A 26235-nucleotide genomic window follows, 5' to 3' on the forward strand; every position below is an offset into this window, starting at 1 on the left:
CACCTCCATGTCTCCCCTCTTGCTCACACAGCCTGCACCTCCATGTCTCCCCTCTTGCTCACACAGCCTGCACCTCCATGTCTCCCCTCTTGCTCACACAGCCTGAACCCCCCATTCCCCCCTTCTTGCTCACACAGCCTGCACCTCCATGTCTCCCCTCTTGCTCACACAGCCTACACCTCCATGTCTCCCCTCTTGCTCACACAGCCTGGCCCCCATGTCTCCGCTCTTGCTCACACAGTCTGCCCCCCCATGTCTCCCCTATTACTCACACATGCTGTCTCTTCAGCACGGAGTCTCTCTCCCTTCATACTTCACAGTGACTTGCCCGGGTGCTGACACCCGCCCTGGGCAGACGCCTTACCGAACCTCCACTGTCTACTAAAAACAAAAGGCAGTGGAGGTCCGGTAGGAACCCATAATGAGGGTCTTAATAGTCCAGGCTGGGGCCTACGGGGGATTCCCCGGTCTCCCGGCGGGCCAGTCCGACCCTGCACATCTCTCCCCCTCTACACTACTCCCTGCAGTCCACCTACTGTATCTTCCCCCCCTTCACTAAATCGTGCACCTCGCAGCTCTCCATGTTGCTCCACTACACAGGATACTGTGGAAGGTCCTGCTTACAAGTAAAGACACGCCTATCCGGTCATGTGACCTTGTAACGGCAGACGGTCCTTACGGAGTCTAGTATTTAGCCTTTACCCAGCCAAACTCCTCTATCATGCTCACACACAGCCTGACCCCCTCCCCCAGCCCTTTCCACCCCTCTTGCTTACACATGCTGTCTCTTACCTCCTTCCAGTCTCCATTCACTGCAACTTCCTTTTCCTGTGTAACTCGGCACTGTCCTGAATAGCTCCGCCCACGCCAGTCTGATCACATGACCTCGGCGTCACCGGAAGTCCTTTAGCCCACTAGGTTTTCGCGTCTACCATCTTTAATACTGGTACTGTCAGCACAGTCATATAAACTTTAGAAAACTTTAGAAACATATTGCTTTAGACAGTCTGCTGTTTGCCTGCTATGTGAATTTATTCCAGCCACACCCACTTTCACTTGTTTGGCACGTGCTACAACAGCTGTGTAGAAACCTTCCCAATTAGTTGGCCACGCCCCCTCAGAAACACGTGAGGGGGCGTGGCAAGCATGTGATGCCTTAAATACAGCTGTTGTAGTACACGGAGACTAGTTGTGCAGAAGGAGGACGGCGTGGACTGGTGTGCTGCAGAGACGTGGAGACTGGCTGGTTTGACACGGTAGGGTTTCCCCATTTTATTTGCTCTTAGCTTTGCCTGTGGAACTCTGTGGGAGCTCTGAAGGTGACCGTTCTTATAGAGCGAGCTGTGCTTGGCAGTTCTTATAGAGACAGCGCCCGGTGGTTCTTAACAGATCTATGCCTTGGCGGGTCTTATAGAGAGCTATGCCTGCCAGTTCTACTTGAGAGCAGATCCTGACGGGTTTAGCCGTCTGTCATTGTATTTCTGTGATATTTCGGCCGGTTATTGCATTAATGCATTTGATGGAACTGGCCTCCCTTATTCCTAATGGCATTAATAGGTGTAGCCCTAGTCTGGCGGTTTTGGCTGCTTTTGTCATTGTGTTACTGTGATAGTTGGGCGAGTTATTGCTTTAATGCTCTGATGAGAACGCCGCCGCCTAGTGGCATTAGTATGCCTAGACTAATAAAACAACCTGGCAGCTCACCATACAACTGCATGGTGAGGCCATAGGCCCATCCCTACTCCTAGCTAGATAGGGTGCCGGAGCATGACCCGTTGCATTGATATTGGAGGGGATATTGATGTAACACCGTGTGAAGGCTAGTAATTAAATTAAGAAAAGAAAAAAAACTTTGCAATTGATGCTCTGCATTTCTTGCTTCACCATGCCATCAGAGTAACTTTCTGCTTTGGCTAGTCTCTGCCCTAGGCCCCCTGAGTTGTAGTAGGTTTTTCCCTCTAATACCATGATAGAAATGAGTCTAATCCTAATGGCATTAGTATGCCTAGACTAATATAAGCTGTAGGGAAATGGCAGCTCACCATACTACTGTATGGAGACTGTTGGCCCAGCCCTAGCTCAACCTACTATAGAGAATGCATGTATTACTACTTTTTTTTGGCTGTCCCCAGTCCTAATGGTAAATCTAGACGAGTTTTTTCCAGGGTCTTATACTGACTGCCGTACTGGAGTCGGGAAGGAATTTTTTCCCATAACATGGGGTTATTGGCATCGGCCTCATGGGGTTTTTTGCCTTCCTCTGGATCAACTCTGTAGGGCTGTACTTTATGTATGTTTCTCTTTATGCAACCTTATCTAATGTGTATATGAATGTTATAAAATGACACACTGTGGATATTATATTTCAATATTCCCTACTGTATGAGGGTTTTACACTTGTTAGAATAGTTGATCCTGGGTCTTGTACTGACTGCCAGTTTTCACCTTCCTCTGGATCAACTCTGTCGGGGTTATAGGTTGTATTTGCTGGCCTTGTCTTCCTCCACCTTCCTCTGTGTATATAATATTAGACACACTACCCTTATTACTGTCTCTGGCAACTCTTGGGTAACTGGTCACTAAAAAATCTTGGTCATTATTGTCACTGTATCATTGTGATAATGGAGGGGTTATCACTTTAATACTTTGATCAGAATGACTCCGCCCCCCCCCCCCACACACACACTTCCCACCCCTCCATCCCCTTCTTACTTTAGCACCATAGTTTAGTATGTCTGTTCACCGTACAATGCTATTGTGATAATGTGATTTATGTTTGTTCTGCTGAGAAGATCAGGGTAAGTACGGTAAGTGTTACTGTATTGAATGTTCTGCTCACTATATAACTCTATGATGCATAAGTTCTACCCTTTGTCTGAATATTGTTGGATTTCTTAAATTCGACATCACTCTCCTGCAGTTTCTGAATCGACACTAAAACGTTTTTTAAGTGTCGTGTTTTCCTCTTTTGTAGCTGTGAAAGCTGGATCTACTACTAGAAGAACATCACCTTGCCATCTGCAAGATTGTAGGTAAGTTCCATTTGGCCTTTTTTTTGGGTATTTTGCAGCTGCTGTGAGCAAGGATCAATATAAAACTGGTGCCTAAAGCTATCCTCTTCATTGTTATGTCGGAGGTCTATGGATCATAAGTCCCTCATTATGAATTCAAGCCTTCGTGTGGTGATGGCAGGGGTGGTGGAGGGCACTAGCGGTAGATTACTATGTGCTCTTTAGGGTTTGCCTGTGTCCTTGAGAACTGACCTCTAATCTAGGTTTATAAAGCTTGTATCCTACTGTGTGGTTAGTTGTTAGAAAGATAATGCGTTGTAGAGTCATGAAGGGGCAAGTAGATGTAGACTAGGTGTGGATGGCTGTCATGACTTGTCAAATCCTGCATCCGGCTAGCACTGAGGGGACATGTCACAAGCTGCGTGGGATTTGTGATTCCCGCACTGTGATGCTGTATGATCTGAGCAGTGTAGGTGCTGAACTAAACCCCACCAAGTGGAGATTGTGGGTAACAGTTGGAGTCCAACTCAGGAGCTCCCTGAAGACGATGGTGGTGACTTCTGTGACCTGTAGGAACGGGCAGCACATGTGCCGGAGATCATGTGCTGTTTGCTCCTGCTCATTACGGAAATGGCTGCTTTCGTTCTCAGGAGTTGGCATTCCTGTTCTGTGCCAGATCTCTGAGGGGTCCTGTCGGTGCATGCTATGTTTAGGTTGTGCGATGTTGCAGTGTGTCAGTGTTCTTGTAAGATGGGGCAGGTTATTGATGGTTGTCCATATGTGGTTTGCATTTGTGAGTCTCTTCAAAGCTCAGTGGCACATTATCCTTATAGTCTGTAGTTCCCAAAACTGCCTTTACCATTGTTGCGTCTGAGGTAAGGGTTCATAAACCCCTCCTTATGAATCTGAGCCTTCATGTGGTGATGGAGAGGGTGGTGGAGGATGTGGGTAGACTGCTATATTTAGTACGTCTACTTGTAGTATCAACTTTTAGCATGGGGTCTATTTAATGGGATGAAGGCAAAACCTCTCTTGGTACTCAAAACTCTTTTCATACAGTACTGGCAGTTTGCTGTGGGGTTAACGCTAAGGGTTGTGGTGAACCGAGTCATGGGTAGGCGCCTAAAGTCCAGATGGGCTTTCTGGCAACTGGTATCAAACGCTGGCCAGTGTAGCTGTGTTCTTTCTGCGGTGCTGTGTGGTCTGAGTGGAGTAGCTGCTTCAGTGAAGCCCTTAAGCGGGCGTCTGGCTGGATGAGGCCTGGAGTCTCAACTCAGGGAGCTCCCTGTGGAAGGTGGCGGTGACTTCTGTGATATGTAGGCACAGGCAGCACATGGGTTTTTGGTGCTTGTTGGGCACTGTGCTACAAGTGGTGGTGTTGCTTGTACTATAGCGCATGGTGGCCACGCTTTCGGCCGGAGCGTATTCCTATGCTTGTCTATATTTTGGTAACATCACCGCGAGTGGTATGGGGCTTAGCAGGGGCTGGAGATCATGTGCTATTTGGGCCTGCAAGTTACAGGAATCCCTGCTTTCTTTTACAGGGAGCTTCAAGAGTTGGTATTTTAGGCCTTATCCATATCAGATTTCCAATTGAGGACTTCACTTTAGTAGCTGCGCTGCTTAGCTTATACAGCATCGTGGCGGGAGTGTAGCTGCATTGACCAGCATCTGACACCAGTCGCCAGAAAACCCTCTGGTCTAAAGGTGGCTGCTCAGGCTTTGTTTGCTGCATCCTGCAGTCTTGGTTTTGCAGCAGGTTGTCAGTGTTGTGTGGACGGATGACGGTGTGCTAAGAGTTTTTCTTTGTTTGCAATGGCGGTAAAATGTTCATTCCAAAAGTATGTAGTGGAGCGTTTTTGTCGGTCGGTTGTCGTATCTTATAGCATTCCAAATTTATTTTGTCATATCCGGTTTCCAATTTTTCTGTAAAATGACATGAACTTACTTTCTCTTCTAGACTTGTGCTTGCTTCAGGAGTGGAGAACATGTGACATGGACACCTGGCTGGACCTTCATCTCGAGTATCAACTATTAGTTCTATGAAATGTTTCAATTTGTCTTTTTGCTGTAAAGTTTCCTATGAACATAACTAGCTATATATATAAAAAAAAAAACTTGAATCTTCAGAAGTGGATACATTTATTTTAATGTCTAAGGGGGCGTTCACACTACAATCTGTGTCCGCTGCTAATGTCCATTCAAAATCTTGTGCGGACATTAGCAGCGGACACCGACGATTGTGTGAACGCCCCCTTACTAATGACAGATTACAAGCTTTTGATGCTCTCTGCTTCTTCCTCAGGTATATTTCGAAAACTCTTAATCTGTCATTGGTAGTGGATCCTTTATTAAAGACTCGTTTTTGTTTTTTATTGATTTCATATCCACTGGCTAATGCAGTACAAAAAATGTTTTTCTTAACCAGCTAGCAATTCTGACAGATCTTAGAAAGTTCTTGCAATTATGGTCTAGACTCCAAAAAGTCACAATTCTTATTGTATTGTATATTTGTTTCTGAAATGTCTCCAGAATAATAAAGTGAAATTTCCCATTGTAATGGTTGTCTTCACATGATATCTTTATTCTACTGTGTGGTTTACAAACAAAGGTGGAATTTCTTCTTTGCTGCAGGTCCACAAACTGCCAGCAATACTAAGGGTAAGTTCAGATGGCGTTTTTTGGTCCGAAACCTGAGCCGGAGGCTGCCTCAGGTTCAGGACCTAAAGCCAGGTAACTGCGACTGAAAGCTGGTGCACTACCCCGGCATCCAGCTGCGCACTGAGGCAAAACAGCCTGAATGAGCAGCTCTCCTCTCTTCCAGAAGAAACTGCTCCTGGAAAAAAGACCGGAGTGGATCTCATTGACTTCAATGAGAGCCATCTTTTTGGTCAGGATTTTGAGACTGTATCTGGCTATGGCCTCAAAATCCTGACCAAAAAACTGAACTTGGCCTCTGTGCCAGGATTTTTTTTTTTGTAGGTCCTGCAAAAAACCTTGTCAGTTATGTAAAGGCTCCACACAAGTGTGACCGGTCACAGTAGCCTTATGCAAGGTAGAAGCTGTACAGGACTGCGCTAAAGGGGGACAGGGGGAGGCTGCTGTAGTAGAGCTGTGGGAGAGAATAAACTGGAAACAGAGCTGTGTGTAAAGTAACAATATGTAGTGTGTATATATAGTGTATATATATTTTCTAGCAGGAAGACCTGGCTTTGCACAGGTATATTTAATCTTTTGTTTGTGTAGTGGCCCCATACGAATAGAGTAGCTGCTATGGAAAGCTGTGTGTATGTGAACACTAAAGACCCTGTGAGTTTCTATTGGTCCACAAGCATCATGTATCAGTATGGATATCATTGAAAAACCTGCCATCAGTTGTTACCGCAAGTAAGGCTCTGCTACATTTTCATATATGCACCACCTACCAAGCTCTTCTACATCTGCCAATTTGGATTAAAGGGGGTTTTCTCATCTGTGGCAGCAGCTTCTGCAGATCAGATAATATGCAGCTGCTTGTACTGAAGCCACTGAGTACTATCTGTGTGTTTACATAGAGATAACAGAGCTGGCTATCAGCAAAACTGCAAATAGCTGAAATTTCCTGCATTTTCATATCTATATATTTTATATATCTCCAAATCTGTAGTAGTCTGCTCTATACAAATCCACAGTTCTTGCCTGATTTGAGTGAAATTTAGCACACACCCCTCTCCACCCACAGGAGCAGAGTACTGCGCACGTTACATCTTGCTAGCGCCCCCCCCTCGTCATGAGATTTGGGTCCCTGAAGTTAGGCCCTATTCATAGAATTGGGAAATGTGAAAGCGCTGAAGGGAAAACGGTTGTGACTGACAGGGACGGATTATAGCGACTGCACAAAAGGGTCACCACTAAAGGGGCCACAACACGTATTTCACCCAAACCATATAAACATCACACATACACCAACCCACAAGCACAACACAAAAACCAGACCTCTCTAGATACATACAACACAAACACTACCCCCATAAATACCACATGCACACCATACACACGCACGGGGAACACACTCGGATGGATGCACACTATATACGTGGACGAACAGAGTGCACACACAACTACTGCACACATGGACACTTGCATTGCACACGCACAAACTCATGGATTACACATATATGGATGACATATGTGCATGCGCGCACGGATACATACTCGTGGATCACACACGTGCACACATACATGAATGCACTGACAAAACATGTCTGGTATCCTTAGTGGCTGTTTGCACGCTACAGTATTTTTTTACGGGCCTCCGTGCCATGGATTCGGTGGTTCCATAGACGACTTTGTGCACAAAGCTGTGACTTTTGCAGCTCTATAGAAGTTTATGGAGATGTAGTATCCATAGCCCAGGGAGCCATGAAAAATCCTTTAGTGTGCAAGCAGCCTTACTGAGCAGCAATATTGGTCAGGTGAAAACTGCCTCATAGTGTCATTATTGCTTACTATGCAGGAGCTTTCATCACTGGAGCTGCTGAGGTAAAGTGAAAGCTGAGCTCTGGCTGCTATCGGCAACTTCACCAGTCTGCCGGTGAGGCGGTTTTCATTACCGAGATGTCAGTTCAGGTCATAGTATGGGTCCATTCACACAGAGGAAAATGGCGCTGTATTTTCAGCTAGCGGAAAATTACGTGAGTGAGAAAAAATAAATAAAAAGCTAGCAGAGCCCATTGAAATCAATGGGAGGTGCTTTTTTTTTTTTTTTTTTTCCCAGCTCTGAAAATTCAGTGCCAAATACAGCGTCATTTTCCTCCGTGTGAACGGACCCTAATACTGTGGGAGGGCTGCTCTGTATTTACTATTCAAAGCCAGGTCATTCATCTCTTCAGTGTCAGGTGTTGCTACCAAGCGACATGCCTTTCAATTTTAAGCGTCTGCGGTTCCCAATCCATCTCGCATTTGCTACGACTTTTAAGCACGGGCCGGAAGCACAGCGCTAAAGCGCTGCGGGAACAACTGTGGCGTGAACGCATCGCTGTTCTTCCTGCAGCTCTTTGAACAGAAAGTTCATGGAGTTTTCCTCCGCTAACTACTTTCTGTAACAGAAATTATATCTACAGGGAATTCGCCAGCGTTTCCGTAGATATAATTGTCCGCGCTGCGATTTTTTTTTTTTTTTTTCCTTTCCTCTGCCATTTTCAATGGGCTCCGTCTGCCACAGATGTGAACCGGACCTAAAAGGCACCATTTGCGGTCTGGAGCAGGTGTTCGGCTTTCACTCCCCCCTCGAGAGCTTTGTGATACATTTCCCTTTACAGAGGACCTTTCACCGCCTGGGGCTCATGCGGTTTTGTATACCGCTAGAATTCCGCCTTCTGGCGGTGAAGAGCTACGGGACCAGCACAGATCGAGAAAGCAGACAGTACGCTGATTTTTTTTTTTTTTTCTAGAGGGCGGAAGCTCCTTGTTATAGAAACGCTTTAGTTTTACAGTATCTTTTATAGTGACTGAGTGTGTGACAAATTTTGGAAAGTCTGAACATGTCCATTATACCTGGGGAAATGCTGATGTTTCCAATATAAGTATAATAAGCGAAGAAAGGCCACCGAGGTAAATTCTGCAAAACAATAATGAAAAAAGATGAATCGACTGCGCTGCATTATGGTACGTGTGGCCTTAGCCTAAGTGTAAGCTTTGGCTAAGGCCTACTGCACACGAGTGTAGTAGTTTTTACTGTCCGTGAATACTAATCCTTAACAAAAATAAACACATTTTCGTGTGTTATCCGCAGCTCTGGATCTGTATAAAGACTTGTTGGATCTCCTACAGTAGGATATGCTTCATAATTTCTGTTCCTGGTATAGGGCATGGACACAAAATCTACAGCCTTGTTTATGGACCCATAGAAATGAAGTGTGTGAATAAAAACTAGGCTGACTGTAACGGGTTTATTTTGCTGCTTTTTTATAGAACAGGTGAAAGGAGAATGCCCACGAATAAAATAGTCAAAGGCACCTGAGAATTGTAGGAGTTAGTTGCCCCTTTCAAACTTTTCTGTGACATTACCTTTTATTGCCTAGGACTGTACTAATGTAAGAGACAATAATCTCCCTGGTTCTGCCTGCTTAATGGTGCAGTCCAAAGGAAGTGACGTGGAGCAGGAAGCTGAGAGCAGCCAGTTTGGGCCCAGATTCTGTGCTGTGAGGACCTGTTAGTCAGCCATAGCCTCTAAGAGCATAGTGCAAGGCCCGAAGCACTGCAGAGGCTTACAGGAAAAAGCAGCAGTGTTGTTGAGAGTCTTAGTAGAGACTAAAGGCCGGTTGAGAGACTTGCTATGGATGGCTGAAGCTCAACCAAATATTCATAGACTGTTTTCTGGAGGTGCCATCATTAGACTGCCATCACTGTGGTCAGACCTTCACCCAAGACAGAGTTTGCTGAGTTCCTGGACCCAGGCCTGCACCGAGGGAGCACCACAGAGAGCTAAGAGACTGTATAAATCCGGTACCGTACAATTACCTCAGGGTCAGATAGGGCCAGTTTATATAGTGCGTTATACTCATCTCTTCTCTCTATCTTATAAAAATGAATTCTTGTCTGTCTGTTCTTTATGCGCGACCAAACGAATGGACCGATCTTCACCAAATTCGGTACAGAGATACTTCAGGTATCCGGGAAGGTTTAAGACGAGACTCCAACTCGCTCGGAAGTACCATTGCTGAGATACAGCATTCCCAACACAATGCTCCCTCCCTCCCCTCCCTGCCTTAGCCAATACAAACCTGCAAGTTTTTCACTCATATTCCAACTGCAATACACATGGTCACTCCACATGCACAATCCTACACAGATATCCAAACTGAGATACACGCGTTTACACACAGTTCCACACGCTGTAGGATAAGATATGCGCCTCTTTACACAATACCACACAGCGGAGGATTACATACGTGCATCTGCACACAATACCACATGCCAGTGGAATAGATACATGCGTCAGCATACAGTACGGAGGATTAGATACACGGCTCTGCACAGAGTACCACAGTTTTACTCTAGGTTTCCATAGCAACCCAGCCATTTTCCTTCACTACGTTATGTCAGCCTTAAAGGGGCAGGGCGCTGTGGATGACACTGTTACACAAGGTCATATACACACATATTTACTCAAGGTCTCCATAACAACTGATCACAGGTTTTTCACTGATATTCGAAATGAGATACACATGATCACATGACGCTTATGGACACACACAAACGATATACAAAATACACCAGTGCAAAACTGGACAATTCTTATGGGGCCACTACACAAACAAAAAATGAAATATACCCGTGCGAACCCGGGTCCTCCTGCTAGTTTAGTATATTTTTGAAGATGTCCCATTTAGTTTGTGTTCCCGTCACGTTGAGGACATTGTCCCAGTTTATGCTGCTAAGCTCCTCTCTCAGCTGGTTAAAATTGGCCTTCCTGAAGTTTAGTGTTTTTGTACCCCCTCTAATGAACATCTTCTTAATGTGTACAAGAAAACTTATTATGTTATGCTTACTATTACCCAGATGTCCACCAACCTCCACTTTTGACAGTGTGTCAGGTTCATTTATTAAAATTAGGTCTAAAAGTGCCTCTCCGGGGGGCGTGGCCTGGCTATGGAGAAGTAGAGACGCACGTCGCCTGAGCTCCTTCCCCGGCCTCCGATATAGCCTGCTGTTCCGACCGACCGGCTTCTCTACAGCCCTTCCGACATGGGCAAATCTCGCAAGGGGACACAGCGATCCTCTTCAACCCCTCCTGGGGCATCCTACGACCTCTCCATCGAGCGGTTTCTCCGGGGACCGCGTTTCGAAGCAGCCTGCATCCACACAGGATCCAAGATGGCGCCCGCCACCGCTTCTCCTCCACGCGGCTCATCTCCCGGCTCCCCTGCTAAGGACCCGGCCAGCCTGCGTTCCTCCCCGGAGGCCTCCGGTCATCGTGGACACAGGGCAGCCATCATCAGTGCTCCCCTCCCCTCCTGGATGGGGGACTGGATACCATATGGCCTTCCCTGCCGCCATCGCCTGCGCCTGCACGCTTGTAGTATGGACATTTGCATATAAGGTAAAGCGTTTCCTCCCCCTTCATTCCTTCTATATATTACCAGAGCCAGCACACAGGGAGTCTATTAATGCGCCATCTTGTGGATGTTTTTGTGAACTACTCCTGCCTATACTTTGCCATTGTAATTTGAGTTGCCAGTGTAAAGGGGTGTCCAGTATAATCAGGTGACCTTCAGGACCAATCAAGCTCCCTTGACTGGCCTGGAGGAGGAGGAGTTACAGCCCCCTCTAGGGGGGTTGGGGACCTTTTGTCTGAGTTCTTTGTGTGGAGCTAGCGGTAGACAAGACATGTAGACACAGACACATGGAAAGCTGAAAATGGCAGCCAACCCTCAGAGCACTGCAAGCAGAGATGTCTCTTCCTCTGTACTCAAGATTCTCCTCAGAGAGTGTTTTCCTCTGAAGCTCCAAGCTTACAAGCATTAAAGCTTACGGACCTGCCTATCCATACATCTGGGACCTCACACGTATCTCTCTATTCAAGTAAGTCTTTGGGACAAATCTATATTTAAGAAGCCCATAGCTAGTCTGGCAGAAATTGAGGGTCTCCCGCTGCTGGCACATTCTAGTTCCTCTTCTACATACGTGTACCCAGTTTGTTGAGGACTAACCCCCTGGATACAGGCCATCTTTACAAGTATATACAAGTTTAACTACCCAAGCAACTACTAGTTAAACTATCCAAAGCATTCCTGCTCCAAGCTCCATCACCTGCTCAATTGGGCACTACCTACAAAGATCGCTGTATTGTATGTGAAGGATTACTCCATATGTACATTTGTATTACTTTGTCCTGCTAGTAAAAGAGCAACGGCTAGCCCCGAGACCTGGTTGTCTGTTGTCATTGTCAGATATCAGAGTGGGGGTGGGTAGTCGGGGACATCAAAAAGGAGATTTTGTGCACATTTGGGACCCAGGGACCCCCTAAAAGCCGGCCACATCTGATATATTACCCGTGATGCCAGCCCTGGCCCTCCTGAGTGTTACACGACCCTCACTCATGGACTTGGTAAGTAGAATTTGATCGAATGTTGCGTACCCCTGAAACGAGCATTTCCCCCCATAGATTATAATGGGGTTCGAAACCCGTTCGAACAGTGTGCGGCTGTTCGAATCGGGTTTCGAACCCCGAACATTTTAGTGTTCGCTCATCTCTAGAGATGAGCGAACACCGTTCGATCGAATAGGTATTCGATCGAATATCATGGCGTTCGATGTATTCGTTCACAATCGAATACCAGGCTGCATACGCATTAAAATTCGTATCACTTTCCCTGGTGCGTTTTTAGCACCAATAACTGTGCAGGGGAGGTGGGACAGGAACTACGACAACGGAGGCAGTGAAAAAAAAATTGAAAAAACCCATTGGCTGCCGAAATCAGGTGACCTCCCATTTATAAGAATAGTCCAGCCCAATATTCGTCATTTGCCGGTGAGAGACAGGGAGAGATAGACATCTGCTGAGGGCTAGATAGCGATTAGCTTCAGATAGGCAGGTAAGAACTAAAGAAGAAAAGCAACAGCTCTTCTCAGAGCTATACACTGTAGGGACATCAGTCCAGCTTTCCCCGGATGGTGGAAAACAGGGATACAGAACAGTTACAACTTCATATATAGCGGAGAAACAGCTTTCATTTTTGGCTGTCCGCACACAGAATAGCCGGAATCCACAGCAGTGACTAGTTCATATAGAGCTGAAAAAAGCCTTGAATTTTGGGGGGGTCCTGAAAAATAGCAGCAATCCACAGCAAATTGAATGAAGTTCTACTGTTGAACTCTATGAACAACTTAAGTCATGACTTTTTGATTGGGTAGAACCAGTCATGTGACCTGTCATAATATACTAATGAAGCCCTATCTGTGTTCCAAATTGTTATTTATTATATTTTATTTTTTATCTAATAATATGTGGAACATCTAGATAAAATTGGAAGACATATTACAGAGTATGAAGTGGCCAACATAGAGGTCATATCGCACCCATTTTTTGGATGTCCGGGACACCATTCCTTTCCTGTTTGAGTGTTAGGTGCTGGTTTGTCGAATGTAGGTCACATGGGGGTCCACTACTGGACTTCATGAATGACTTGTTTTGTCATTCCCTGATTGGGTAGAACGAGTCATGCAAATTAGAGCGCTTATTATTTTTTCAACTAGAAATGTATAAATCTTCATCTATAACGATCTGACATGGTAACATATAGTGAGTTATATATCACTCTTTAATATCATCTATGCTGTCCCATTTTGAATGGAGCAGCTTGGAGGTTGTTGTTGTACCGTTGACCATGCGTCATCTTGTTGAATATATGTGTGATAACATTTAACATTATATTTCTATGTCATCAAATACATGTTTTATGTAGCTTTTCAATACAAATTGGATCATATTCTTGTATGTGAATATATGAAGAAAAGTTTATTAACAAATGTGCTGTAGGACAAAGGGTGTTATTCGAAAGTGGGAAACCTCACCTGTATTCATTTAGTATTGATTAACCGGAACTGGTACCTTAGGCTTGGGGAAGCCACACTATATAAAGGGTGAAGTCAATGATTGTTACACATGCCTTGAAAAAAGAACGTCATGTTCTGAAACGTGTAGGCGTTTTCTTAGGGGGATTTTTTCTGTTTTTGTTTATTTTTTGTTCCCTCTTTTGTTAATTTTATGATTTGTTATTAAAAGTTAAATTTTATTGTACTTTCCCTTCGGATGAGTTGCCGGCTTTTTTTTTTTTTTTTTTTTTTCCATTTCTGCATTCAAGACATCCTTTGTCCGTGATGTGCCGTGCATCCTGAAGAATGAACAAGACCGCTGCCTAGACATAGATAAATTGGGTGAGCTCTAAAATCTTTTTTCTTGATTTGTGCACCAGATGCCCAAACACTGGAGCTTCCTCCATCTCCTTTTGATTTTGTGGCGGTTGACCAGCAACCCACCCTCAGTGACAATGACAAGACACAGTTGCCATCAGAGCAGCCTGTTGCCATGTGCGGTGTGCAGGAGGAGGAGGCGGCGAGAGAAAAATTGGAAGAGGAGGTGATGGACGACGAGGACACTGACCCGACCTGGACAGGGGGGATGTCAAGCAAGGGGAAAGCAGTGTCGATGTGGAGGGAGGTGCAGCACCAAAGAGGGTAGCTAGAGGCAGAGGCATGTCCAGCGGCAGAGGTTAGCTGCTTCGCCGAAGCCAGGCCACACCCAGAATGGCCCAAGATGTTCCCTATCACAGCCAGCCCAGAAAAAACTCCCCCATCGAGGGCACGTTCCTCGATGGTGTGGAGATTTTTCAAGGAATGCGCGGAGGACAAATATAATGCGATTTGCACAATTTGCCACTCGAAGCTGAGTAGGGGCTCTGAAAAGAGCAACCTTTCGACCACTTCCATGCGCCGTCATTTGGAATGCAAGCACTGAACTCAATGGGAGAGAGCAAACGCAGGACAATCGTCGTCCGGCGTTGCCGCCACTGCCTCTCCCACTGTTGCCAGTGCTGGCGCTGCAGTCCAGAGCACCAGCCAGGACACCACAACATCTGGCTCCACCACTTTGGGGACTTCTCCCTCATCCTCCCCTGTTCCTGTCTCAGCTCCTTCTCCTGCACCATCATGCGCCTCCTCCCAGCAACCCACCATCTCTCAGACATTTGATTGCAGATAAAAGTACAGCGCTACCCACCCACATGCACAAGCTTTAAACGCGCACATCTCCAAACTCCTGGCCCAGGAGATGTTGCCGTTCCGGCTTGTGGAAACTCTGGCCTTCCGTGACCTGATGGCAAGTGCGTCCCTAGCTGTCACTACTTCTCCCGTTGTGCCGTCCCCACCTTGCATCAGAACGCGTCACGCAACATCAGGCGGGCCCTAAGTTCCGTGCTTTGCGCAAAGGTCCACTTGACCACCGACACGTGGACAAGTGCATGCGGACAGGGATGCTACATTTCACTGACTGCACACTGCGTGAATGTAGTTGAGGCTGGGACTGGGTCACAAACTGGGCCGGTGTACCTCGCCTCCCCGCCAATCATTCCTGGCAGGGACTCTGAAACAACACCCTCCTCCTCCGCCGCCGTTAAATTGACCCCAGCTACGAGCTGGAAATGTTGCAGCAGTGGCGTGGATAGACGTCAGCAGGCTGTGCTGAAGCTCATCAGCTTGGGGGACAGACAGCACACTGCCTCCGAGGTGAGGGATGCCCTCCTCGATGAGACGGCAATATGGTTTGAGCCGCTGTACCTGGGCCCAGGCATGGTCGTGTTTGATAACGGCAGGAACCTGGTAGCAGCTCTGGAGCTTGCCAGCCTCCAACATGTTCCATGCCTGGCCCACATCTTTAACCTAGTGGTGCCCGCTTGTGCGCCCACTTTCGCAAGTCTACAGTAGACGCTGCTAGCCTCAAAACACTCCAGCAACGCCTACATCTGCCCGAACAACGGCTGTTGTGCGAAGTTCCCACACGCTGGAACTCAACATATCATATGTTGAGCAGAGTGGTTGAGAAGCAGAGACCTTTGATGGAGTACCATCTCCAAAACCCTAGGGTGCCACAAAGTCAGCTCCCTCAGTTTCTCAACCATGAGTGGCCATGGATGGGAGACCTATGTGAAATCCTACGGGTGTTTGAGGAGTCCACCAAGAGGGTCAGCTGTGACGACGCACTAGTGAGCGTAACAATCCCGCTCTTGTGTGTGATGCGAGAATCCCCCATTGCCATCAGGGATAACGCAGATCACACTAAGGAGTCAGGGATAGCAGCAGAACCGTCACAGCACGAGAGTAGGTCCACACACCTGTCCGTTTCACGGCGTTTTGGCTGACTTCATGTTGGGGTGCTTTTCAAGTGACAAGCGCGTAGTCAAAATAACGGAGAGCAACCAATACTGGATATTTGCAATCCTTGACCCCCGGTATAAAAATAACATTGCGTCTTTTATTCCGGTAGAGGGGAGGGCCAATCGCATTAATGATTGCCACAAGCAATTGGTGCAGAACATGATGGAGATGTTTCCATCAAGTGTCGTTGGCGGCAGAGAGGACAGTTCCTCCATGAGGCGAACAAGTGCCGCCCGGTCCACACCCACAAGGGGCACACTGTCTAAGCTCTGGGACACGTTAATGGCACCCCCTCGCCAAACTCCCGCCACTAAGGGGCCTAGTGTCACAAGGCGGGAAAAGTATAGGTGCATGTTGCGGGAATACCTGTCCGACCACAGCCCTGTCCTCTCCGATCCTTCTGCGCCCTACACGTATTGGGTGTCGAAGTTGGACCTGTGGCTTGAACTTGCCCTAAACGCCTTGGAGGTGCTGTCCTGTCCTGCCGCCAACGTGCTATCTGAAAGGATCTTCAGCGCAGCCGGTGGCATCATCACGGATAAGCGCAGCCGGCTGTCAGCTGAGAGTGCCGACCGGCTGACGTTCATCAAAATAAACTGCCACTGGATAGACCCATCATTTTCGTGCCCACCAGTGTCAAGCACCCCAACATGAATTGTCATGTCTGCGCTCAACCTCTACAATTCCAACTCATACTCCTCCACCATCTGCGTTGCACAATTCTCATTCTTCTAGGCTCAATTCACCCTGATTCCCCCAAACTCTGCTGGTTAGAGCCTCAATCCACCGTGATTTTCCCAAACTCTGCTGGTTAGAGGCTGAATCCACATGATTTCCCCAAACTCTGCTGGTTAGAGGCTGAATCCACCTGATTTCCCCAAAATCTGCTGGTTAGAGGCTCAATCCACTCTGATTTCCCCAAACTCTGCTGTTTAGAGGCTGAATCCACCCTGATTTCCCCAAACTGTGCTGGTTAGAGGCTCAACTCACCTGATTTCCCCAAACTCTGCTGGTTAGAGGCTGAATCCTCCCTGATTTCCTCAAATTCTGCTGGTTAGAGGCTGAATCCACCGTGATTTTTCCAAACTCTGCTGGTTAGAAGCTGAATCCACCTGATTTCCCCAAACTCTGCTGGTTAGAGGCTGAATCTACCTGATTTCCCCAAACTCTGCCGGTTAGAGGCTAAATCCACCCTGATTTCCCCAAATTCTGATGGTTAGAGGATGAATCCACCGTGATTTTCCTAAATTCTGCTGGTTAGAGGCTCAATCCACTCTGATTTCCCGCAACTCTGCTGGTTAGAGGCTTAATCCACCCTGATTCCCCAAACTCTGCTGGTTAGAGGCTGAATCCACCATGATTTTCCCAAACTCTGCTGGTTAGAAGCTGAATCCACCCTGATTCCCCCAAACTCTGCTGGTTAGAGGCTCAATCCACCGTGATTTTCCCAAACTCTGCTGGTTAGAGGCTGAATCCACCGTGATTTTCCCAAACTCTGCTGGTTAGAGGGTGAATCAACCCTGATTTCCCCAAACTCTGCTGGTTAGAGGCTGAATCTACCGTGATTTCCCAAAACTTTGCTGGTTAGAGGCTGAATCCACCTGATTTCCCCAAAGTCTGCTGGTTAGAGGCTGAATCTACCCTGATTTCCCAAAACTCTGCTGGTTAGAGGCTGAATGAGATAAGATAAGATATTCCTTTAATAGTCCCACAATGGGGAAATTTCAGTGATACAGTTTCATAGATGGTACAGTAGTATATAACGGGAGAGAAACACATACAACCTCATGGCAGATAGAGAAATCCTAGGAATCAGAGCAACTAAAAAAAGAAAGAAACACAGACACATTGCAGGATCATTTAGTTCTCTGTGCGGATTGATGTTAATAATAATAATAATAATAATAATAATAATAATACAGCCGACTTGGTTGTAGGACACGAGGAGGGGGTCACAGCATGTAGATATAACAAGCAGAAAATTTTGCAGAGGTGGGGGACATAGTCAGCTATTATGATAACATGTGGTAGTTCTTGGTAGGTAGTGAGATCTCCTGCTCACAGCTGATAGTTCGGTATCTTGTATCAGCACTATTGTCCTTTTAACCACAAAAAAAATGCCCCAAATGTCCTTCATCACAAGCCCTCCTCCTCCTCCTTCCTTCTTACCACAGTGTTCTACTGCCCCAAGGAAGTCAGAGACCATCCAGGTATACATGGTGCTGCTCTCTTGCCAAGCTTCCATAACTCCTGGGGTAGGTGGGTGATGGTAGGTTCCCAGGCTGTAGCAGAGTCCCATGTGTCCACAGTAATAAAAAGAAAGAAATACCAGTCAGCTGTAGGCATCCTCACACATCAGCAATTGACGCCAAAAATCATCTCCTTGAAGAAGAAGTCCACACTTCCATGTAGGTTTTCCTCCATGCCGCATGGTGAGCCATGCTGTCCTAGCTGGGGGGATGGTAACAGGCACATGTGGAAACCAGCTGAACCAGGTCTTGTCATTGTCCATGCTTTTCAATGGAAAACAAAAGGAACAAAATACTCCACAGGGTCTTCCATTCGATTTATAGTTGCTAATTCATAGTGCTAGATTGCTTAGTTACCGGATTCTTGAAGATACAGAGAAAAAAGTGAAAAAGGAAAGAAAAGTTTGCTCCCAGCTTGGAGCACTGCATCAAGGCAGCCAAGCCCCTCAGGGGGGCGGCGCCAAAAATAAAAAATAAAAATCCACCCTGATTTTCCCAAACTCTGCTGGTTAGAGGCTTAATCCACCCTGATTTCCCCAAATTCTGCTGGTTAGAGGATGAATCCACCGTGATTTTCCCAAATTCTGCTGGTTAGAGTCTGAATCAACTCTAATTTCCCCAAACTCTGCTGGTTAGAGTCTGAATCCACCCTGATTTCCCCAAGCTCTGCTGGTTAGAGGCTCAATCCACCCTGATTTCCCCAAACTCTGCTGGTTAGAGGCTGAATGCACCCTGATTTCCCCAAACTCTGCTGGTTAGAGACTCAATCCACCCTGATTTCCCCCAACTCTGCTGGTTAGAGGCTCAATCCACCCTGATTTTAACAAACGGCTGGTTTGTTGTTTGCTGGTTAGAGGTAATACAGGGACTTTGGCGTGTTAGATGCGGTCCTGAGTCAAATATTGGTTTCCTCCTAAACGAGGATATTCGTTCGAACAGTCGAGTTTTGAGGGGCTACTCAAATTGAATATCGAAATTCGAACATTTCACTGTTCGCTCATCTCTAGTTGCGCTCTAACGAGGACAGGCATATTCAGCTTGGGATGACCACTGACAGAAAATAATGCATTTCAATGCTTTTTATAGAACAGGTGAAAGGAGAACGCCTACATGCCCAGGAACAAGATAGTCAACAGCACCTGGGATTCCCAGTCAGTCTCCCACGCTGGTTCTTGCTAGGCCTTAAGCTGCTTGGCGGCTGCGATCCGATGAGGGCAGGCATATACGACTTACTATGACCAATGACGGAAAGTAACGTATTTCAATGTTCTTTATAGAATAGGTGGAAGGGGAACACCTAAATGCCTAGGAATAAAATAGTCAACGGCACCTGGGCTTCCCAGCCAGTCTCCCGCGCTTGTACTTGCCAGGCCTTAAGCTGCATGGCAGCTGCGATTTGACAAGGGCAGGCTTTTTCAGTTTAGGATAGCCGCTGACAAAAAATGATGTAATTCAGAGGGGGCGGAGCTTGACCGCCGAGTACAGCGGACGCATGAGCCTGTAGCTCCGTTGTATCTGAGGCTAAAAGGAACGATAGAGCAGCAGTACCAAGACAAGAATGGTCAAGATCGGCAAGGAGAATCCTGGGGATTCCCCTTCTACCCCCAAAACGAGCCGTTCGCAGCTGGACCTGCGGAAATTTGCCAGGACAGCCCACATAACAAACAAGGAGAAGCCAAGAGGGCGCTGGAGATCGCGAAGCATAGGCCCGATCCCCATGTAGCGGCAGACATGGAGAGCGAGGGAGAAAAAAGTGCCTGTGAACTTAACACTTCATGTATTTCGAAATCATTCTTTAGGCAGGCACCTTCACAAGCGCTCCATCCAGTTCTGTCGGATCTAGCAGAACTTAAAGCCGAAATCCCATACTTACGTCAGAGAGTAGAAGTGGTTGAAGACGCATGCGCAGAGCTAACGACTCACTCATCCGCCATTGTGGACCTGCTTACGATACAGAAAGCTCAGCTAGACAACGCCCTGACCCTCCTGGAGGACCAGGAGAATAGGGGCCGATGCCGGAATGTACGCATAAAAGGCCTAGCAGAGTCTTACGCTCCGACTGTCCTAAAGGAGACTGTAAGTGACGTTTTTTCTATATTATTGGGCCCGGATAGAGCTAGCTCCCTAGCTATTGAGAGCACGCATACAGCCCTTAGGCCTAAGCCAAAAGAGGGAGACCCTCCCAGAGACGCTATTTGTAGTCTTCTTTCATATGTAGACAGGCAGGATATTCTTTCACTAGGTTGGTCTAAGGGAAAGGGATGGCTTATGGGGAAGACAAACTTACCTTCTATCAAGATTTGTCACCTTCAACACTTGCCAAGAGAAGGACACTCCGTCCATTACTTGAAACTTTAAGAGGCCACAACATGTTCACACTCTGGCAGACCTTCTGGCCTTGTGGGATCAGCTCGATATCACCCCAGTGGACATTCCCTCATGGCTCCCAACTCCAGATATCGCCACTCTTCCTCCGCTACCTGATTTCTCCTCCTGGCAGAAACCACTGAGAACCAAATCGCTTAAGACAAAGAGGTCACTACACCGCTATCAAGATGATACCTGAGGAATGAAGATCTGGCTCATCTCTACATGCTCTACATTTGCTGGTAACAGTAAAACAGGTTCTAATGCTTATATTTTCTGTTCTTTTTTCCCCAGTTATAGCTCTTCACATAGATACTAGGGATATGGCCAAAATACCCCTATTGAGTCACCTTAAAGTTCACATGTTATCTGTGCACACTATTTTTGATTTTTGGATTATTTACTGCTACAGTACTGCGCCCTCCAAAGTATATCTCTAAATGTGATTTTTCTTTCTACCAACCCAGAAAAGAGTTTCTCTAAGATTTTAGAAATTATTGAAAATTATGGCCATATTTCCCACTACAAAGTCAACTTGGATAAATGTGAAATTTTAAATATTTCTGTATCCGACCCATCAGCTATAGCTTTTATGAAAACCCTCCCATTTAAGTGGGCACCCTCTAGCATTAAATATTTGGGAGTTAAAATTCCAGGTCACATTAGAGATATTTACTTGCGAAATTTTGAGGAATTGCTTTTGGAAATTGATAGATTACTACGCCAATATGATATCCCATTTATTTCTTGGTTTGGTTGGCGGAACTTGATCCAGATGTATGTTCTCCCGAAGATCCTATATTTTCTGAGAATGCTTCCCATTAAGCTTGACTTCAGATTCTTTTCTGCCATCACCAAATTGTTCTCGAAGTTTTTGTGGAAAAGCAAAAGACCTCCACTAACTTATCGCTTGCTTCAATGACATAAACTAGAGGGCGGCATAAGTCTTCCAAACGTAAAACAGTACTAGGATGCAATCCAACTTCAACTCTGGGCAGAACTCTCAACACCTACAGGTACTTCCTCGGTCAAGAAATTGCTACTGGCGCTATATGGTCCAAATCTTCTTAAGGCCCTCTGGTTGACCACACCCTCGCAATCTGCGACTGATCTTAATTGCTGGAGAAACAATATCCGTTTAAGAGGGGCAGTAGACACGTGGAAAAAATACAGTGCAGACTTACCACCTTATGCCTTCTCGCTGCTTACCTTTGGGACTTATGCCACACGTCACACCAGGTTTTAGGAGACCACTAGAAGACTTTTGGAGACTCCTTCTCCAGATCTCTTTAGATCAATTGATCTCAGAAGGGTCTTTACAAAATGCAGACTTCTTGCAGACACATCTGGGAGCTGCAACCCAGAATTCCATTACCTTTTTGCATAAGGCTCATTTTGAAGCGTGCAGAGACAAATTTAAAACCTCCATGAATTGGCAGAGATCCCACACCGAGTTCGAAAAAGCTGGTCTGAATCATACGCCTTCTTCTACACGTATCACACATTTCTTCACAGATTTATTGCGCCAACTGCTCTGCCCAAACCAAAATTCATTACCAAATTGGAAAGAGATTTACACCTGCAACTTAGCCCAATAGATTTAGAGCTAGCCCTTGAAAGATCCCATGGACTCTCTACATGTGTTCACCTGCAGGAGATGCATTCTAAGTTATTCTCCAGATGGTATCGCACTCCCAAGTGGCTCTTTGAACGAGGACTCATTGATTCCCCCAGATGCTGAAGGTGCCTTGCAGATGAAGGCACGATGCTTCATTTATGGTGGTCATGCCCCAAAATGACCTCTTATTGTTGGGTCGCTATTGAGGACCAAATCAAAAGACTAGGTCTACCTAGGTTCAAGATCACATCTGACCTCCTGATATTCTTTCTCCCAATTTCCGAGACCAAGGCGGCGACGCAAAAGCTGATTTACCATCTTCTGTTAGCAGCTAAGTCACTGATCCCTCTCTACTGGAAACAAACTGCTCCACCTCCCGTAGACAGATGGATTGCGAAAGCAAACCAAGTTGCCAGATTTGAAGAAATGTTAGCATGGGCTAGAAGAACTCACCCAAAGTACCTTGAAGTGTGGACACCTTGGCTAGAGAACAGACTTGTACCCTATGCCACCCCAATGCCTAACGACGATGATACCTGATTCTACCAGACTGGGTAAACCAGAAGACTGCGTAACTTCAGACCTGGCCTCGACAGCTCAACACCTCAAACCTCCTGACCTTCTACTTCCTTTAACTTCTAGGCTTTTCTTCTCTACTCCCTTCTTCTCTCCCCCTGGTTCTCTTTCCCTCCTCCTTCCCTCTCCCTTTCCTCCCTACCTCGATTTTCCCTCTCTCTATTCTTATACTTAACCCACCCTCCTCCCCCCTCTTATATGACGGCTTTAATATGGTTACAATGGTTTCCTAATTTGTATTTCATGAAAATGGAAAATCTGTTATTATAAAAGTGTTATTGACTAGAGATGAGCGAGTAGTGTTCGATCGAGTAGGTGTTCGATCGAATACTACGGTATTCGAGATACTCGTACTCGATCAAACACTACTAGCTGTTCGAAGTTTAAGGTTCGATGCAGAATCAGCGTTGATTGGCAGAATGCTATACATTCTGCCAATCAACGCTGGTTCTTCTCTTACCTTTCCAAAGTCTTCTCCTCGCTGCGTCCCCGCGTCTTCTTCCGGGTGGAATTCACTCTGCCTAGGCATCCGGCTTAGGCAGAGCCGACTGCGCATGCGCGGGCATGCCCTCGCATGCGCAGTCGGCTCTGCTCAGACGTCGGGCCGGGCAAAGCCGACCGCGCATGCGCAGTCGGCTCTGCCTAGGCCCCGATGCCTAGGCAGAGTGAATTCCAGCCGGAAGACGCCGCGCCGGGAGAAGACTTAAAGGGGAATGCAGCCCGACCGTCACTCGTGGACTTGGTAAGTATAATTGTATCGAATTTTGCCTACCCCTGAAACGAGCATTTCCCCCCATAGACTATAATGGGGTTCGAACAGCCGAACAGTGTGCGGCTGTTCGAATCAGATTTCGAACCTCGGACATTTTAGTGTTCGCTCATCTCTATTATTGACCTATCTCACTTCAATTGTGTATGGAAGGGGTTTGCGCAGTCCCTTCATTTTGTTAAACGAGATTATAATTGTTGCTCACCTCTGTTTTCTATGTCAAACTGGTCAATAAACATTAAATTTAAAAAAAAAAAAAAAAAAAAAGAAAATGATATAATTCGATGCTTTTTATAGAAAAGGAGGAAGAAGATCGCATAAATTTCCAGGAATAAAATTGTCAACGGCACCTGGAATTCCCAGCCAGTCTCCCACGCTCGTACTTGCCAGGCCTTAAGCTGCTTAGCTGTTGCAATCTGACAAGGGCAGCCATATTCAGCTTAAAACGACCACTGACATAAAAGAATGTAATTCAATGCTTTTTGTAGAACAGGTGGAAAGAGAACGCCTAAATGCCCAGAAACAAAATAGTCAACGGCACCTGGGATTCCCAGCCAGTCTCCCACGCTGGTACTTGCCAAACCTGAAACTGTTTGGCGGCTACAATCGGAAAAGGGAAAGCATATTGAATTTAGCATGCCTGCTGACAAGAAATGAAGTAATTCGATGCTTTTTATAGAACAGGTGGAAGGAAAACACCTAAATGCCCAGGAAAAAATATACATTCAACAGCACCTTGAACTCCCAGCCAGTCTCCAACACGGGTACTTGCCAGGCCTTCATCTGCTTAGTTTCTGCGATCTAACGGGGCAGGTACATTCAGCTGAGGATGAACGCTCACAGCAAAGGATGTAATTCGATGCTTTTTGTAGAACAAGTGGAAGGAGAACGCTTAAATGCTCAGGAATAAAATAGTCAATGGCACCTGGGATTCCCATCCAGTCTCCCACACTGGTACTTGTCAAGCCTGAAGCTGCTTAGCAGTTGCAATCTGACAAGGGCAGGCATGTGCAGCTTAGGATGACCGCTCTGAAAATAGAATGTAATTCGACGCTTTTTGTAGAACAGTTGGAAGGAGAACGCTTAAAGGGGTTGGCCACTTTCAGACCAATATTAACAAACAAATGTACAATAAAAAGATATACAATTTTCCAATATACTTTCTTTATCAATTCCTCACGGTTTTCTAGATCTCTGCTTGCTGTCACTCATTCTGTTACTTCTGGAGGATAAAACTCTGACCATGGTCATGTGATTTACGGTCCATGGTCATGTGACTTGCACACAGGTGTACAGCTGATTACCAGGCAGATGTCTGATTACTGTGCTGTGACTGTAACGAGCGGCACCTGTGTGCGCATCACATGACCATGGACCGTAAATCACATGACCATGGTCAGCGTTTTATCCTCTAGAAGTAACGGAATGAGTGACAGCAAGCAGAGATCTAGAAAACCGTGAGAAATTGATAAAGAAAGTATATTGGAAAATTGTATATCTTTTTATTGTACAATTGTTTGTCCATGTTGGTCTGAAGGTGGCCAACCCCTTTAAATGCCCAGGAACGAGATAGTCAATGGCACCTTGGATTCTGAGCCAGTCTCCCACACTGGCGCTTGCCAGGCCTTGGGCTGTTTAGTTGTTGCAATCTAAAGAGGGGAGGCAAATTCAGCTTAGGAAGACCGCTGACGCTATAGGACGTAATTCAATGCTTTTTGCAGAACAGTTGAAAGGAGAATGCCTAGGAACAAAATAGTCAACAGCACCTTGGATTCCCAGCCAGTCTCCCATGCTGGTACTTGCCAGGTTTTTAGCTGCTTGACAACTAGCGATCTGACGAGGGCAGCCATATGTAAGAGAGTGAAACAGCCCCTGTGGAGTGAATGTGCAATGTGTAATTGAGTTGGTGTTTTCATAACCTGATATTTTGTTGTTTGACCACAAGAGGTCGCTGTTGCAAGATGACAAGTAAAAGGAAAAAGGCTGTATGCCCCTGGAGTATTGATGTGGGAACCCTGATCGTTGTAGGAGGGTTTAGGAGCCATCTTTGAGACAGTATGTGCTGGAATCTGAAGCAGAAGAGAGAGCTGTGGAGACATCTCGGTGCAGAGAGGGTCCTTGGAGGAAGAAGCCACAGCAAGAATAGCTGAGAATTCAAAACTTTCAGAGTTTGTCCAGACACCATCCTAAGGAGAAGATTACTGTCAGAGACTTGGCTGAGAAGTGAGACTGTCAGTGAGACCGCATGCTGTCTGAGGAGCTCCTCTTCAACCTGATGCTAACAGAGACTAAAAGGTACCCAACAGAAGTAAACGTGCACGCACCACACTGCAAGTTTGGTGCCAAATTGCTTGGCACTGAGTAAAAGCCTGTAGTTAGCTAGTTAGGTATAATCATCACCCCAGGCTGCAATACTGGTGAACTATCTACCTGTCTGGTAGAAGGACTAAGTCACAGAAGATTTCTACAGAGTTATATCTCTCAGAAAGGGACTTTTAAGGACGTCTGGGAGCAACAATTAGTTTAACTTTGCACTGTTTGGCTTGCAAGCTAACCAACTATTATGCTTGCTTAGTTGTACTTGGTTTGGGGGGGGAATTTAGTAGTATTGCGATAAGATTGTAAACTTTGATGTTACTCCGCCGGTGCCTGTGTCACACACACTGAATTGTTCCTGTGTAATAGGATAATAAAAGGTAACAGGCAGCTGCATAGGCACAGCCTGCAGGT

At 46.2% G+C, this 26235-nt stretch overlaps 1 long non-coding RNA gene across 1 annotated transcript; it reads left to right on the forward strand.

Moving 5' to 3' along the window:
* Positions 1 to 1161: 1161 nt before the first annotated feature.
* LOC142188657 (uncharacterized) lies at positions 1162 to 5118 on the forward strand. The gene is made up of 3 exons (XR_012713045.1): positions 1162 to 1256; positions 2975 to 3032; positions 4972 to 5118. It is a non-coding gene; the product is annotated as an uncharacterized LOC142188657 (long non-coding RNA).
* The last annotated feature ends 21117 nt before the right edge of the window (positions 5119 to 26235 follow it).

This window comes from Leptodactylus fuscus, unplaced genomic scaffold (assembly GCF_031893055.1).
Source record: "Leptodactylus fuscus isolate aLepFus1 unplaced genomic scaffold, aLepFus1.hap2 HAP2_SCAFFOLD_595, whole genome shotgun sequence".
NCBI lineage: Eukaryota > Metazoa > Chordata > Amphibia > Anura > Leptodactylidae > Leptodactylus > Leptodactylus fuscus.